The sequence below is a fragment of the Catharus ustulatus genome, chromosome 6, assembly GCF_009819885.2.
Source record: "Catharus ustulatus isolate bCatUst1 chromosome 6, bCatUst1.pri.v2, whole genome shotgun sequence".
Taxonomy (NCBI): domain Eukaryota; kingdom Metazoa; phylum Chordata; class Aves; order Passeriformes; family Turdidae; genus Catharus; species Catharus ustulatus.
The window spans coordinates 5,944,819-5,950,818 of record NC_046226.1 but is presented as its reverse complement, the minus strand read 5'-3'; positions in this window follow the sequence as shown (position 1 = coordinate 5,950,818).

Sequence of the window (6,000 nt, the reverse complement as noted above, 5' to 3'; positions counted from 1 at the left end):
GGAGCTCGAGATGACACCTGGGTGTGTTAAAGGTCTCTGTAGTCCAGCCTGAGAGCCAGAGAGAGTCTGGAGTCTTCTTCTGTAGTTTCCAGAGGTTGTTTATTTTATCTTATCTCAGAAGTTCTTTCCCTGACCAGCTGAGGTCCGTTCAGCAGGTCAGTCCAAGGCACACTGCCCACCTTCAGGGCTGTATTATCTTTTTATACTAAAAACTACATGAGCATTATTTACAGTTATCTTCCAATGCCTATCACTTATATTGCACAGTCTAGTTCTACTCTAAACAAATCTAAAAGTGCCAACATCACCCAGAAGATGGATACCAAGAAGAAGGAGAAAGAACATGCCCAGATTTCTTCATCTTGACTCTGGACCCCTATTCTAAAAAGTCTTTAAAATTTACTTTTATACCTTGTGATAAACTAACTTATACACTACTTATTTTTTTGTGACTTGTAACTCTTCATGCAAAGGTGGTAATTTTTCCCAGGGGTTAAAATCAAAGGCACAGGGGTCTTGGGCTCTGTGCCAAGGCTTCTGAGCCCCCTGCCAGGGTCTCAATCCATCCAAGGCAGCCAGAGGGATGTGCTGGGTTCCCACAGATCCTCTTCCCTCCAGAGCAGCTTTACCTGAGCCTCAATGAGATCAGCTGCACCCCAAACTATTCCCCAGGCACCCGCACTCCGATGTGCTGTCCCTGAGGTGACAGTGGCGCTGGTGTCCGCAGGACAGCGAGCTTTCCACAAGGTGGCATTAAGAGACCTGGGCTTGCTCTCGCAGAGCTCAGATCCTGCAGGATTTGGGGTTTCCATGGGAGAGGGGAGGAGGTGGGATTTGTCCTTTGAGGGTCAGCCTGACACACGGCACTGCCTTCCTGATTTGTCCTCAAATCTCAGCAGGGAAGGGCAGGCACGGACAGCAAACACTCGGATGGATCGCCAAGGAAATCAGTGTGCTCCTCTCTGTGCAAAAAATCTGCAGCAGGGGGATGGGTGGGGAGGGAAAAGGAGCAGTGAGCAATGGGGAATGGCAGCAGGTACCAAAAACCCTCAGAGAGGATGATGTCCCAGCTTGATCCACAACTGATATATCCAGATGAGGTTAGTTTTTACAGGGCAGCAAAGTCAGAGAGAACCCCCAGAGAGGGGGGAACAAACACAACCTGTGGTCCTTTTTTCACAGCTCTAGAACAACCCCATGGTTTTATTCACTGTGGGCTGGGAGATGAGGTTTGCCAGCCCTTACCCCGCAAATATCATCCCTGGGGTGTGCCCGAGCTCCTGCTAAGCTTTTTGGAGGCAACACTCAGTTCTTCACCCCTCTGGGGCAGCCCTGGGTGAGCCCTTGGGAAGGGGGTATCTGCACCACTTAATTAGGGGCTTGTCTGCAGTTCCTTCTGTCTTCACTCAGAGTCAGGATTAAAAACACGAGGGAAATGAATTTCTCATGTTTGGGCTTGGTTGTTTATTAAATCTTATCTAAAGGGGGTTCAGCAACACTTCTAGCTATCAGCTAAAAGTGAGCAAAATAGAGGTGAATCCAGCTGCTACAAGGTCTCTTGAACAATCCAATAGAGAATTAACACCTATATTATCTATACTTTTGACCCAATAACCAAACTCCTGTTAACCACAGTGCAGCACCAACTGTCCAACCAGAAACTACTACCTGAGATCATGAAGAAGGAAGATGAACACCAAAAGAGACACCACCCAAAATCCTCCATCTTGTCCCTTACCTAATAGGTACTACATTATAAAAACCTCAAATTTAAAACCCTTCACCATGTGAAATCACACACTTCTATGTAACTACACACCTGTGATTCCAACTCCACCACTCAATTTTGGAGCCTTCTCCAAAGCCTCAGGTCACAGCAGTGTTCTCAGGGGTCAGTGCCAGAAAGCACAGAAAGCTCAAAATCCCAGGTTTCTGGGATCCAACAAGCCCTGGCTGGGCTTGGCACTGAGATGAGCAGTACATCAGGAGGATGGGATCAGACCCTGAGTAAAACATTTGAGTGTTGTTTTGGTTTTGGTGAGAGCCAGACTCCAGTGGGATTATTAAAGCATTGCAGCCCTTGGAGAGATTACAAACCAAACCAAAAAAATGACAAATGGGTGACCTCATCCTTTGGGCAGAAGCAGGAAAGGGGAATCATCTGTGTCCCACAGAGATCTGTCAGACACAGGGCAAAGCCAGCAGTGGGGTGACTGCAGGCTCTGAGGAGGTGCAGTGCAGCAGGCTGCAATTTGGGCAATATTTCACAAAATGCTGTCCACTGCTGCCATAACCAGAAGAAGCTGCACTGTGGATCAGTGTGCAGGGGTGGTGGCGTGTTGGTTTGCTTTTAAAAATTGTTGAAGTCAGTGAGTCAGAGGCCTCTCTGAATTCTCCAGAGAGAAATCAGTGTAGAGATTAAATTTAAAAATTTAGATGGATTGAAGTATGTTAAGCTACTCACACATAAAGCAGAAGTGTAAGTTTAAGTTATAAGTAAGTGAGTTAGTAAGCAAGTTTTAGTATGAGCTCTAATGCTTTAATAAATAAAAAGTTCAAATGCCAAAGAAAAAGTGCAAGTTTTAGTGAAGGTTGGAAAACATATTAGTGCTGTCAGTGGAGGCTTCAAGAATATACTTTTAAACATAATAGAACTGTAGTTAAAATATTGCTTACATTTTCCAAATAAAATAAAATAGACCATACATGTAGTTTATATGTAACTTGGCATGTTAAGAAACTAGAATTCTAATAGGTTAAGGAGTGGTGGTCCAAGAGTGTGTCTTAGCTTGTTGAGAAAATTCTGTATAAGAACATGTATTAGGAAGAGCTGGTACTTTTTCCCATTGTTTTTGCCACCACCTTTTGCCACTGCTTATTACCATTACTTTTGCTACCACTTTTTATCCTCCTTTTATACCATTACTTTGCTTTGCTTTGCTTTGCTCACCACCATCATCAACACCCAAAAAGAAGGTAAGAGCTACTGCAACAACATCAGCTTCCCTAGACCTTGACAGAAGCAGTTTCTGCTTGTGTTTGGAGCTTAGACTGATGCACCTTTGCAATAAACAACTTTTAAACAACAATTAACTGCTTTGCTCATTTTAGAAAACAACCCGACAAAGCTGGTGCCTGAGAGCACCCAAAGTCTAACCTCACAAAAAAACATTTTTAAACTTTAAAAGAAGACTAATAATGATGATAAAACAGTAACTAAGGGCACAGCTGTGTCTGTGGGAGCTGAGGTGCTCTCACATGGTGGAGCTCTTGCTCCGTGGCAGCGCAGCAGCCCCGGACCCCCACCCCAAGGGCTCACTTTTCTCTCAAAAACTCGGAATTTGGCTGTGGGACATGACAGCAAGAAGGGATGTATCCAAACCACCGCCTAAATTTCAGAGTGTTTTTTTTCAGAGCGAGCAGCTGAGTCAATGGGAGAGGCTTTAATCAGGTAGAGGGGGTTGAAGTGGGAATTGGAGGTCAGATCTTACCCAGAACTTTGCCTCAGGTGCACTTGGACCTCTTGGAGTGAGTCCAGAGAGGCCACGAAGATGCTCAGAGAGCTGGAGCAGCTTTCCTGTGGGGACAGGCTGAGAGCTGGGGAGTTCAGCCTGGGGAAGGGAAGGGGAGACTTCTAAACTGGGCTTATAATAAAGTGGGAAAATTACTTTTTACACAAGCAGGAAGCGGCAGGAAAAAGGGGGAGCAGTTTTAAATTAAAAGAGAATTAGGACTAAAAGATACCTAGATTAGGTATTAGGAAGAAATTCTTCCCAGTGAGGGTGGTGAGGCCCTGGTGCAGGTTTGCCCACAGAAGCTGTGGCTGCTCCAGCCTGGAAATGTTCAAGGCCAGGTTGGATGGAGCTTGGAGCAACCTGGTGGAAGGTGTCCCTGGCGTGGGGGCTGGAAAAAAATAGTCTTTAGCATTCCTTTCAACCCAAATGATTACCATTCTATGATAATTGTATTACTACCTAGGGAAAAAATAAATTCTGTCTAGAGAAAAATAAAATTTAAAAAGTCTCAACAGCTCTGGCTGCTCCTCCCTGAGCACAGGGACCCCCTGCTCCTGCTGCCTGTCCCTGCTGCCACCTCAGCTGTCCCAGGCCTTGACCAGCTCAGGATGGGTCCAGGGAGAGTTTGTGTGGCTGATCTGTGCAGTGATGATTGGTGCCAGCCTGGGGAGCCCTGCCCTGGCACTGAGACAGCAGAGCCTGACACTGCACCTGGACACACAGAGACAGCTCTGCTCATCCTTCATCACACACCTTCCATCCTCATCCACACCTGCATGCTCTCCTGGGCAGGGTGTTCTGGACCCCTTTTCTCTCTCCCACCCTCAGCAGCTCTGAGATCTCACTCCTTTCCAGGCACAGATTGGTAGCTGCAGGGAGTAGCTGGGGATCAATGGCACCTTTAAATAGCCTGACCCAAAGCCTCTCTAAGCAGCTGGCTCTGCCAAGCAGTGATAAAACTGCCTGGCTATAAGCTTTTCTATCCAAACATTTAATGTTAACATTGCCAGATAAATTCTTCCCTTCCTTTGCAGGCAGTGGAGGAAGACAATACCTGTCCCATGAGAGAGACACATCCACCTGAGCAGCAGCTTTTGTGTGAGAGGGTCATTACAGCCCTGGCATCCCAGTCCCAGATCCTGCACTCCATGGGCCAGCACTGAGCCTGGGAGCACCCTGGAGTATCCCAGGCGTTTTTTGAGAGGCTTTTCTGGGAAGCCAATGGGGCAGAAGATTGTGTTTAAGTGCTTCCCTGGCTTGGGGCTTGTATTTACTAATAATCATAGTTAATCTCTGCCTCATACAAGTCAGCCTGCACACACATCTCGTTTAAGCTTTATAAGATGTGCTTTTGTTTACTGCAACCACCTCTGAGCCATCATTTCCTCACAAATGGCCTATGAATAATCAGTTATGTGCTATTAATGTTGTATGGCAATGTTCAGTGGCAGAGGAGCAACAGAAATCTACTGGTCTTCAAAGGAAAACCTTGAATAACCCTGTGCAAATCCAAGTGTTTTCAGCCTGCTGCCAAGGCTATGAATATTGCAGATATTACATGTCTTTGTATGGTATTTGTTAAATAATTAAGATGGAGGAAGAGATTTTAGCCTAAATGGCTGCTTGAAGTTGCAGCATTATAGAGACCTGCAAAATTATTGCTGGAACCCATAAACACAGGTTTGCTTTTGGATTCAGTCTCTTAACATTTTGTATAGGTTAGGCAGCTGTTTCCCAAAGATCAAGTTCAGGTTACAGCTCATCCTGGAGTTGTGAAGAGACAAAAGGGAGAGAGAGATAATGAATGGACAGCAAAACCCTGTTGGGCTAAGAAAATCCAAGTGCTCTTGGGCATCATCCTCGATGATTTTTTACATTGTGCAGAAGGTGGTTATAGACTGGGGGGGTTGTTTGAAATATCCTCAGAATTCCCTGAGCTGGTATAGAGGAAATTTAATTCTCACAGAATCATAGAATTGTCAGGTCCAACTGATAACCCAGCACAGGCATGTTCATCAATAAATTGTGTTCCAAAGTGCCACATCCACAATGCCTTTTGAACATGTCAGGGTGGTGACTCCACCACTGCCCTGGGCTGCCTGTTCCAATGCCTGACCACCCTCTCAGTGAAGAAATGTTTTTAATATTAAATCTAAACCTACTCTGACACAACTGGAGGCCATTCCCTCTTGTCCTGTCACTTGTCACCCAAGAGAAGAGCCTGACCCCACCTGCCTGCCCCCTCCTGTCAGGGAGCAGTGGAGAGTGAAAAGTTCCCCCCAAGCCTGTTTTTCTGCAGGCTGAAAAACTCCTTGACTTGTCCCCTGGACCAAACTCCTTGCTGTCCTGTCCCCTGCCCCTTCCTATCTCTCTGGTCAATGCAGTGAAAGCCACACAGGAGCCACTCAGCTCCCCCAGAGCCCTGGAGAAGAGCTGCAGGATGGTGCCAAGCCAAGACCAAGCCTGTGTTTGTCAGGTTTTCATA